The sequence below is a fragment of the Helianthus annuus genome, chromosome 10 (genome assembly GCF_002127325.2).
Source record: "Helianthus annuus cultivar XRQ/B chromosome 10, HanXRQr2.0-SUNRISE, whole genome shotgun sequence".
In the NCBI taxonomy this organism is placed as follows: domain Eukaryota; kingdom Viridiplantae; phylum Streptophyta; class Magnoliopsida; order Asterales; family Asteraceae; genus Helianthus; species Helianthus annuus.
In genome coordinates this window covers 141648106-141660657 of record NC_035442.2, presented here as the reverse complement: position 1 = coordinate 141660657, position 12552 = coordinate 141648106, and the positions used below count along the sequence as shown (strand labels likewise).

The following is a 12552-nucleotide window of genomic DNA, read 5'->3' as shown; positions in this document are numbered from 1 at the left end:
ACCGTTTTGAACCGAACCGTTTCGACGCGAACCGTTTCGACGCGTGCCGTTTCGACGCGAGCCGTTTCGACGCGTGCCGTTTCGACGCGTGCCGTTTCGACGCGAACCATTTCGACCCGTGCCGTTTCGACCAGTATCGTTTCGAACCGAACAAAATTGCCCCTTGATGTATAATCTCTTTAAAAAACGAACAAAATTGCCCCTTGATATACAATCTCTTTTAAAAAAAAAACATTTTAAACCAACCCGACCCGAAACCCGTTCCGACCCGAAACCCGTTTCGACCCGAACCCGTTTCGACCCGAACCCATTTCGGCCCGAACCCGTTTTGACCCGAACCAAAACAACCCATTTTTTAATTGACCCGTTTTGACCCGAACCCATTTTGACCCGAACCCGTTTTGACCCATGACCCGACCCGACCCAACCCGACCCGTTTGCCAGCTCTACCAGAAATGAATATCTAAATGGTGTTCAGTTTGAAGTCAATTTTCTTGTGTCTTTTGATTTGAAATGAATTATGCTATGAAATATAATTTGTATTGAAAATACTTTTAACATAGATAGTCAATCTTTTTGAGTCGAGGTCAAATTGATCTTGAGTTCTCATTGAGCCGGGCTCCAGCCCTGCACCATGAAGGCACACAAAGGAGTCAGGGTGAAATCAAGCTTAGCCAAAAGTACTCAAATGATCTAATTCTAGGGTCAACTCTTCCTAACGAACCATTCTATATATCATATATGAGACGAATCTGAAATTTATAAATAAATTTTGATGAAATGAATGAAGGTTATGATTAACCTAGAAGATGTTCAATACAAGTTTAACTTTTGATGAAACATATTATAACAAACATTTACGGCTTTTGGTACCAAGTGAAAGTCCTTAACAAAACAAAAGGTTACAAAACCATTAATATTAGTCAAAACATGATCCAGGAACCAATGTTGCTATGACAAATCAAACTGGTTCGAGCTACAAATTTCCGTGTCTTAACAGTTCAAACCACAAAGTGAGTCTAATTTCGTCTTGTGCCATAATGTTTAATGATCGATAAAGATGCATCTCACTTGACAAGTACCATGTGGAGACGGGATGTAGAACTATAGGTTTGAACCTCGTAAGGAACAACTGTAGGTATGTTTTCGTTATTCGTAAATACCATCTTATTTTAATTACGTGCTTTCATTATTGTATCGTATTTTTATTATGTGATGAACCTTATCTGACCCGAATTTTTTTATGTTTGGACATATGAAATTGAAACACTTAAAAAAGTGAACCCATTGAAAAAATTCCTAGATCCGCCACTGAATCTATTTTTTTAACTATCAAATACCAACACCTGCATTTTATAGGATTTGAACTCTTTACTTTTAGGATGACTGTTCATATAATACTCTAGACAAATCTGTGAGTTGAGATCCTGAATATGCTATTCCATCGGGGACAAACTATATTAACGATACACGAGAGTGGATGTTAAAGCTCATTTAAATTGTATTGGTAGAATACAATTTAAAAGGCATGAATGTTTAAACCAAAATGTTGATGAATGTAAAAAAGATGATCAAAACAATAAGGTGTTGTTTGTTTTTTTTAGAAAAGTACTTTAGAACCTCTTTTGTCTTCTCTAAGCAGACCACGCGCAGACATAGGGGTCTGCAGCTTGTTTGATTTTTAGAAGAGGTTTCATTAAAATACATCTGCTCCACCTCTGTCTCGCACAGAGCTTGGCCGAAGTCTTCCAACCTCTTCTTAAAACATATCTTCTTCTCAAAACACCAAACTCCAACCCTAAAATCCTTCTATCTGCGACCTCCACCACAGCCGCCCCCACACCTCCATCTCCGGCGCAGCCCAACCCCACCGCGACCACCACCGTCTTTGCCCCACCCCACCTCGTCAACCACCTTCGCAGCCCCACCCCACCTCGTCCGCTACAGTCGCAGCCCCACTCACCTCCTTGTCGAACTCCACAGCCGAGAACTCCGCACCCCCACCACCTCGAGAACTCCGACGTCTCCCGCACATCTCCAGCCGCACCCCCACCACCTCGAGAACTCCAGGTATGAAATTAGGGTTTTTTTTTGTGAAATTTCATCTTCTGTTCTCGTTCTCTCTCTCGATGTTCTCTGATTTCGCCGCTGCCACTGTTACCGGTGTCGGAGAAGACGACCGGAGCTTCTCCGGTGACTGTGTTGTAGAAAGGGAGAAGGGGGAAACAGGTGGGTGCAGTGGGTGTTCGTCGGAGGACAAAAAGGAAGCCGGTAACCGGCATCACTCCGGTTGCCGGAGCCGGAGAGGAGAGGCGAGATGAGAGCAGGTGGTTGTTTGGTTGTGTGTTTGGGGTTTCTAGTGAACAAAAATGAGGGAAGAGGGAGACTGGTCGTCTGAGGTGGTGGTGGATGGTTGTGGTGGTGGTGGTAAATCAGCAGAGAGAGAGAGAGAGAAGTGTGGTGTGAGTTGTGTGTGTTAGAAGAGTTTTTGTATATAAAAAAAAAAAAAAAACCCTTTTCTCCTTGCAGACTGCAGACATTTGGTCTACCTCTTCTGCTGCAGATGCGGTCTACAGACTGCAGACCTTTTCCTGCAGAAAAAACAAACAACACCTTAGGTTCAAAGTTTAAAAAGACCACATTTGAGGGACCTACATTGTTATTGTGACAAAGTTTATTTCTTTGAAAGGGGTTTTGATAGTACGGTTCGAGGAAATGAATGAAATAATCAATTTACAAAATAAAATAATATTTAAAAAAGTTAATATCTTTTTAGCAACCCTTAACTTTAATTGTTGAGTTAAATGTCATTTTAGTCCATGTGGTTTGGGTCATTTTGTTAGTTTAGTCTAAATATTTTATTTTTCGTCAGTGGGTCCAAAAAGGTTTCACCGTTGCCATTTTAGTCCACTGGGTTAACTTTATTCATTTTTTCTGTTAACGATAAGGGCAATTCGGTCATTTTATATGACTGAATTGCCCTTTTAGTTAACAGAGTTACATATAAAATGACTGAATTGCCCTTCTCGTTAACAGAAAAAATGGATGAAGTTAACCCAGTGGACTAAAATGGCAGCGGTGAAACCTTTTTGGACCCACAGACAAGAAATAAAACCTTTGAACTAAACTGGCATAATTGACCAAACCACAAGGACTAAAATGACATTTAACTCTTAATTCTTTTAACTGATTATATAGTCTGTTGGATATATAATGATTTTTGAAGAACTAATCTCTTTCATCACCTATATAATCACAGTTAATAACATAAAGAATATATGTAACTTAACTTATAAGTATGTTATAATCATAGTTTTATTTCGATTAAACCTAATATAAAATATGGATATTAAATACATGGAGTATAAGGGTTAGGTTCATTTGTGAACAACTCCCTTGATTGTGAACACTAGTGAACTAATTCTAGCCCTTAATTATCAATACACAAGTATAAACACAAGTGTAAATCAATGGCCAGGATTTGATGATAAAAATACAATAGTGAATGTTACGATTAGATGATGTAAATCAATGGTCAGGATTTGTTCACTCAGTTCACAAATACACTAGTGTTCACTCTAGAACCTCATCCTGTGTTATAAAGTATATAATAAAAGCTAAAACGGTTTGAAAAATTTTAAACCGACCAACCGGAAGTTAAAGAAAAAAACCAAGCAGCCAAATTGATGACCGGTTTAGGCGATTTCACAGTTTGAAACCAAACCGTGAACACCCCTGTCCTTAGATATCAGTTCTCGGCTTGCACTCGGTTCACAACTATAAGGTGATCAAGGTGTGTTGGAGAAAAGGTAGAGTGTTTGAGCCTTCCTACAATATCAGTGCGAGTACGTAGATTTTTATTCTAAATGAAGTCTACACCAAAATTGTTCGGGTAAAGGATACAAATATTTAAATTGTTTGATATCTATTATGATATGTAAATCATGTGTGATCATCATATGCATATTAGAGATCATGTGCAGTAACTGATAACACTTGCAAGTGTGCGTAGTGACGGATCTAGGATTTTTTTTCCTATATGGGTTTCCTTTTTTCGTTGATCAAATTTCACACAACCAAACATTAAAAATTTCGGGTCGGGTCAGGTCAAAATTCTCACAACCAACATATCTTTATGTTCCGTTAGCCATCCACACCTCAAGTTTGTGAGAGTTGAGTTTTCATGGTCATCTATTTGTGAAACTTAGTGTGCATAAGATAAATACTTTTTGTTAATGAAAATGAACTTAAATTTATTATCCGCTTTGAGGCTCTAAAAAGCTTGAGACGACCTGAATTAAGGATATATTTCTACAGCCGTTTCATCCCATATCTATTGCCTCAAGGCTCAAAGAGGTTGGTCCGTTGGTCTGATCAACTTCGGCCTACAAGGACTCACAACCCACTTTCACTAAGCCTATGAATCATCTTGAGTTTGTGAATTTGTTCAGCAAACACGTTCCACAGTTGGCCCAGCCCATATCATCTGCCTCAAATAGGGTGGACCTGGTGGTCTGCATCAACCTTGTGTTTGTTCTTTGTGAACCAGATGCAAAGTAACGGATCCTGTTGCCACCAACTTGACTGACATGACGAAATTAGGGGCGTGCACAATTGGGTTTGGTTTTTGGGTGAAACCGTAACCGAAGGTTCGGTTTTCAGATTTTGAAAACATTTCGGTTGCGGTTTTTTCTATTTTAGCAACGGTTCGATTCGTTTTTTCAGTTTTTGAAACAAATTACGTAAGATTCAAAACTAAAAGTTGTATAATTCAAGGTTTAAGAATTTTTCTTAAATGTTTACATTTAAATTAATATATTTACTCTTTTTAATTAATATTGTTTACACAAACCTAACATTCTAATTTATTTTAATTGTTTCTCCAAAGTCTTTATTAAGATGTTTTCTTTTATAATACTTTGAAAATCACACAATTTTTAGGGTTAACTTTGTAGAATAGTAACCAAGTTTCAAGAGTGTTCTAATTAGGTCACACATAATTTTTTTGTTCCAATTAGGTTATTCAAGTTTCATTTGATGTTTCAATCCTAGATATTTTACCTAAATAGAAGGTCATCCATCCTATATGGCATTTATTTAAGTTTTTTATTTAAAAAAATTTGTTGACATGACACATAAATGCCAAATGGATTAGAAAAAAAAATGCGAAATAGGTTTAATTTTTTTTTAAATTGTAGAAAAGTTAAAAAAAATGCGAAAAAAATTAAAAAATGTGATTTTTTTCAAAATATCTAAAAAGTTATAAATGAAGATAAACAACTAAGGATAAATTTCAACGATTTGTAATATTTGATCCTTTTGGGTTTTGATTTTGTTTTGATTTGTTATATTTCTTTTTTTTATTCCATGTCATCATGTTTTTTTTTAAAAGTTAAATAAATACCATGTAGGACTATGACCTGCTATTCAGGTAAAATCTCTAACATTAGAACACCAAAATAAAGTAGAATGATCTAATTGGAACAATAAATTTTATCAGTGACCTAATTGGAACACTCCTAAAACTTCATTACTATTCTGTGGCATATTCCTTAATTTTTATGTTAAATTTTGTTATTTCTTGTAAACAATGGATAAATCATTTCAATGATAAATGAACATGTTAACATTCTTATTATAAATATTTAACAATTAAGTATAAAAAATAATAATTTTTAGCAGCATGGGTTAAACACTTAAACAACTTAAAAATAAAAATATATTGATTTGACCTATATTATAACTTATCGGTTCAGTTCGGTTCGGTTATTATAGGTTATTGAAAATGATTATCCGAAAACCGAACCGAAATTTTCGGTTATTAAAAATCCGAAAACCGAACCGTCAGTTTTTGTTTCGGTTATTTCGGTTCGGATTTTTCAGTTATTTCGGTTTTCTGCTCACCCCTAGTCGAAATGATGTGATCCTACTTACTCGTCGGCACCAACTCACTCCATCTCGAGGAACCATGTTTCTATCGATCAGAGAACCTCATCAGTAGTAACTAGTTCGCACCGATCAAAGTCATCCATCGGTAATGTCCAGGTTCTTACCGCTAAGGTTGTTGCCATAAGTACCAACTACTTCTAAGTGACGAGTGAGGATACAACCCACTCGAATCATACAACATTATATTGTGAATGTTATTAAGTGCATTGTCAAGACATATTCTTTCATGCTCAAAAAGACAAAGACCATCACTATTCTTTTTTTTTTTTTTTTGAACGGCAAATTTGGATCACTGACAAACCACTGGAGTATCATCGTGTCACCAGCGAAACCACCCGATCATATTCATCTCCACTAGCCTATACACCAATTCAGGAGGAAACTATTCTTAATCAACAATAACATTAAGCTGGTTAACTTGGATTGTTGATCCGAGAAATTAGCGCCAACTTATTAGGTGTTTGTTGTTAGATATTGATCATTATTTTGGATTTATTATTCCTTGTCGTTAGTTGTTGAAGAATTTAGTTTTTTCAGATTTTATTAAATATAAATAGAAATATATTGATGCCATATGACGTGAGTCGTCTATAACATCTCGTCTTCTCCAATGACATCAACGCTAATGGTACTTATTAATCACTGGCAACTTAGAAATCTTCCATATGATAGAAACGGTCATTCAGTGTATAGTAATAAACACAAGGAATATTGTATTTTAATAATTCCATCTATACCTTGTTAGCCGCCAACAGTTCCAACTTAAAAAATAACCACTGGCAGTACCAACTATTAACATATTGGCCTCCAATGGACCCTAACTAGCAGAACCCTAACGCCGTTAATATCCGATCGCCAGAAAAACGTTTTTGGCCAGAAAAAGGTTCCTAAAGTTCCGATCTAAGGTTACAAAGAAGTTTGATATGAAAATGTTGAGTTTTCCGGCCAAAAAGTTGAGTTTTCCGGCCAAAATGAAGTTTTCCGGCAACCTTAATAATTGAGGCTTTTACTAAAAAAAAGTTCCTAAAGATCCGTAATAAGGTTACAAAGAGGTTTGTGACGAAAAGGTTGAGTTATCCGGCCAAAAACGTTTTTCCGGCGACTGGAGACTAACGGCGTTAGGGTTACGTTAGTCAGGGTCCATTGAAGGCCAATATGTTAATAGTTGGGACTGCTGATGGTTATTTTTTAAGTTGGGACTGTTGATAGCTAACGACGAATAGTTATAATTATTAAAATCCAATATCAGTAAACACAATGACATTTTTTTAAAACTTTTAAGTGAATATCATTTGTTTAACACCTTATACTTTGATATATCCTCATTCGACATATTATTTATTTGTTATCGTGATAAAATTTATGCTTAAAGTTCAACTAGGTTTAAAGAAGTTCGTCGCGTTGCGGCGAATTTCTTTTGTTATTTAGTATGTGTTTACATGTGTTTCGAAATCACTATGAGCGTGTTGCGAACGTAACAGCTGACAAGAATAAAAAGAAAATGTAGAAAAAAACACTAAAAGATAACCGAAAGAAAACAACCAAAAAAGTTGTATGGTAACGATGTTGTTCGTATGAAACACGTGGTCAGAGATAACCAAATTGTTTTGGGTACCGGTACCAAATTTGCCGAACCGAAAGATCTTAAGTACTAATTCGGTACCGACTTTTGGCGTTTCTGGTACCGGTTCACAACTGTTTTTTACCTTCATATACCGGTACCGTAACCAGTGTTCTGTATCGGTTGGCACCGAGCTCATCCCTACCCCTGAAACTAAAAAAAGAAAAAATTTAAAAGTTGAAGAAAATCAAAAAAAAAAAAAAAGTTGTACGATACCGTTGTTCGTACGGTAACCGTGATCAGGGATGAGCAAATGGTACCGGGTAGCAGCACTGAATTTCCCGAACCAAAAGATTTTCAATATCAATTCGGCACCAACTTTTGGCGTTTTATGTATTAGTGAAGGTTTTACCTTCATGTACTGATATCGAACAGGCCCGTCTAGGTATTTTCGATACCAGTACTAGTTCGATACCGATTGACACCAAACTTATCCCAACCCCTGATATTAGAAAAAGGATTAAAGTTTAAAAGTAAAGAAATTAACTATTATTATAATATTAAAATAATAAAAGTATTAAAAAAAACTATATATTATTATAATATTAAAATCACTATTCATTTCAATTCGTTTAGTAATATATAGTAATAATAATATTAAAATAATAAAAATTAAAAAAACTATATATTATTATAATATTAAAATCACTATGCATTTCAATTCGTTTAGTAATATATCTAATCTAAATACTAATAAAAGACTACAAATAATGTCACATGACATTCCCTTCTTCAAACTCATAAATTTTATTTATATTTGTTTAATATATTTCTTTTAATATTAATAATCAATATATAGATATCACTTATCTTTATCTTTATCCTTATCCTTATCCTTATTTTAATACTAGTGGGGAACCCGCGCGTTGCGGCGGAGTCAACAATTTACAGTGTTGTACTCATTTTCCTTCTGTTTATTAATAGTTGCGGTTTTTTGTGAGGCTCCGAAATACTTAAAAGAATAAAAGCTCATTAATCCTCTATTAAGATTAAAAATGTAATTTAGTTAATGTTTTCAGATTTTTTAACATGATTCTGTTACAAACATGCATATACACAGAACAAACCACAACTTCATAACCAAAATCAAGAGCGTTGGTCAACACAAAACACACCTCCAACTTAAGTCAAAACTGAACTGGGTCAAAAATAAGTCAACATGAAAATGAGACTTGTTTCATAAAAAAAAGTGTAATTGATCAGTGAAAACATTTTCAAAAAATGTAGTGCATAACAACCCAACATACATGAAACCCTCTTAAGAGTCTAAGCTTTAAAAGTACCACGATGTTCTCTTTCGACATGCTCCACAAGCGAGACCGGGTCACGAAACCCTTTGCTACATTTCGGGCACACATCTAACGTCGCTTTCATCACACCGTTCTTCTCATGAACTTTCTCCACGTGATCTATCAAATCTCCAATCTTAGAAAACTTCACAGTACAAGTTGGACACACCTCCACTTGACCACCATTGCTCGTGCCTGTGCTCGTGCTCGTCCTGGTGGTCCCACCCTGACCACGGCTCGGACCACTCCGTTTCGCTATTCCAGCTTCAGCCAATGCCTTAACAGATGACGCCGCCTTGAAAAAAATTGTAGCCCATTTTGACGATGAAGATGTTGATGATGATACGGGCCCTGGTACATGGGTCCCACGTTTTGGTGGTCGGTCTTGTTTGACCCGCCAAAAGGGGAAAGAGGGTTCGGGTTTTTTAGGACCAGGACAGCTGTGGTCGGGTCCAAACCTGTGTTTGAGGCAGTGATCAATGGTGCAGTCGTGACATCTGATTGTATTTGAGAAAGTTTAGGTTTCTTTACAACCGCGAACAGAGCATTTCTTTTTGTTGGTGACTTTGGCATAGTTTGATGGGTCACAATCCGTATTGACATGTGATTCCCATGTGATGTTCGGGTCTTGATCAGGGATTAGATGAACCCCCTTCGCGCAGAGTGGGCATACGACAACAGTTACATCGTTCTTACTGGCATTGGGACATTGATGTGTGCTGTAACCCCGATGTTCTAAACCAAAAACCTGCAGGAATGTTAGTAAGCTTTGAATTAGATTATTATATTCATGGCAAACATTAACATAACTTCTTTAAGTAGGTACATATTAACGCTACTTAAACTCACACACTCGGCCACTCAGGTATTACTTATCTCGAGCATAGAGGTGTCAATTTCAACCCCTTTACCTACAAATGCGTCAATCTGAGACTTAAGGGTGTTCATGCTCCGGTTTTGACTACACATTACATATATATAAAAAATTAAAATAAATAAAAATTTAAACAACCCGCTTGATTTACATTACCAGTTCCAAGTTTTAAACTGTCAGGCGAACGTTAAAGAGCCAAAGCCAAACCATATATATCTCAAACAGCCGGATTGTTTCAGTTGGTTACAACATGAAAACCCCTAATTTGAGGTATGTGTTTATCTCTAACAAGTCAAACTTGTTTAAAAAACACAAAAGTTCAGCAAATCTGCTCGTTCGTTCAAGGTGCAATGGTGATTCTCCCAGCAATTTGGTGAAGGTCTCGACGGCCATTTGAAGTGATCCTTGTTCCACTAAAATACAACAAAACAAAAAATCTAATATATCAAGGTAACACTTGTACACGAGTAAAAAAAAAAAACTGTGATTTGAGAAACTATCATATTCTTAAGCAAAAAGACATAAATTACTGAAAAATGATAGAAAAAAGAGGTAAACCAGATTATTGCAATTACTTAAATCAGCAGATTAAACCAAAATTCAAACAAATTTCAGTTCTTTTTAAAAACATAATTCCAATTATCAATTCCAACACCAAAAAAGGTTCCAATGGGCCCAATTTTAATATGTTCTTTTGTAATTAGGGTTTCAAACATTGGGTACAGTAATAACAAAATCCTAAATAAGAATGTATGGATGTTGAACTAACCATTAAGGCCTCCCAAAGTTTGTCTGTTTGCTGATTCGCAAACGGGTGACGCACACTTAAAACAAGTATCGCCATCCGGGATCTAGTCTGCTGTAAAGGCAAGATAATGGGGGTAGGTTTTAACAGTTATGCTATCACTGTTACTTTTTGCTTCCTAAACATAAATAAAAGTTTAACTTACATAAACAAGCTTATCAACAATAACATGAGTGCAATTCGGACCGTATTTACCGACATTAACAGCTCCGCCATCGAAAACAAAATATTAAGAGATAAATATATCCCCCATTACATACCTGTGCACCGCTAATTTTTGGTCGTTTGTGAAGATTTAAGGTCCAAATCAAAAACACAATGACACTCCCAACAGCAAACTGCACTGTAGTCACGGTTATTGGATTGGGGAAGACTTTCAAAACCTGCAGCGTTGATCACAAGAAAATAAACTGAAGATTGTAAAAGGTTGAATCAAAATCAATCGTGTTAAAAACGTCTCCTTGTTGAGACCACAACCATAATCGAATCCAAGTATTAAACCAAGAATGAGGACTGAGTTAATCATGCTAGACATAACTTGAATTCAGTAATCTTACCTGGTCAGAACCCCAATCGAACAAGAACGCCCTAATCGAACCCTTGTTTGGTCACTGCCCACACTCTTGCTCGTGGTTCTCTCTTTCGATTTCTCTCCTTATGTCTCTCTGTCTCTTCACTTTCTTGGTCAAGAATCGCCACCAGTTGCTTTCAAATTAACCAGTAAATAACCAAATTAAATCCAAAAAATAAACAAAACCAAAACCCTAGCTCAATACAAACACAAGTCCTCAAAAACCCATACAAATTGAACACATATGAAGCGTACGATCCGTAAACGAACAGAAACGACGTGTATGTATGAGGAAAAAGGGGGGAAGAAATGAAAACAAACCGTTGCGTACGGTCTCAATCTCAGCACCGGCGCGACGGCCGACAACCACACCATTGGAGCACCACCATCGTAGTTTGGATTTGATAAGATACAGAGAGTAGGAAGATGAGAAATGAATTGTACTGTCCATTATAATAACCACTATGGCAGTTATAGCCATAAACAAAGAAAGTGAAGAGGTGGCTATAACTGACAATGAATGCTGCATTCAATCCTGTTGCAAAATCTCAGTTTTAGCCCTAAGGCGTCTTAAAAATAAATTCAGATCTCTATTGTAAAGGCTTGTACACTCTTGTATATCTTGCTTCAAAACTTGTACTTATAGTAAAATTACAATCTTGTACATCACTTCTCCTTTTTATAATAATATAGATTAATAAATTCAAATAATAAAATTTTTAACTTTTTTTTTTGTAATTTATGGTGTTGTACCTCATGTATAGGGATTTTTTTTCTTTTTTCATTTCTAACCCAAACTTTTATTCTTTTGCAATTTAGACTCTTTGTTTTTTACTATTAATCTAAAGTTTTTCATCTTTTGCAATTTAACCCAACGCTTTTTAATTTTCAATTTTGGCCCAACATACTTTTCATCATTCCTAAGTTTTTCGTTTCGTTCTATATTTTGCGAGTCAACGCACCACAACGTGTGTGTAGGGTTCAACATTTTTCGTGTATTTTTTCCCGTTTGGCCCGTCGCAACCCATCAATATTTCTCCATTTGACAAGTTTGTCACAACACGCGAGTCCTGGATTGATTTAGTTATTTTTTCTATGTTTTACGTTTCGGTTTAATTTCTCTGCAACGAGCGTGCGTGATTTAAAGATTTTACGTCTGCTTTTCGCTCGGCTTTATTTTTTTCTGTTTTTATTTATTTTGTTTTTACGAGTTTTTCCAATGTTGGTGATTGCTGATAGTTGTATATCATTGGTACTACTTGACACAGTTTTACAACACCGCTGCAACGCGGGGGCTTAATACTAGTAGTAATAATATATAGTAATATACAATAAATTCCATAGTAAGATCTTCTAAATTATTTTTAAATCATATAATTTGACATGTCGTAAAATCGATTGAACAAGCAGACTTAGTTGATAAATAACTGCATTGACGAACCG

General features: G+C 35.9%; 1 pseudogene; it reads right to left on the bottom strand.

Annotated features, from left to right (window-relative positions):
• Positions 1–8665: 8665 nt before the first annotated feature.
• LOC110882564 lies at positions 8666–11560 on the bottom strand (annotated as a pseudogene).
• Positions 11561–12552: the final 992 nt, after the last annotated feature.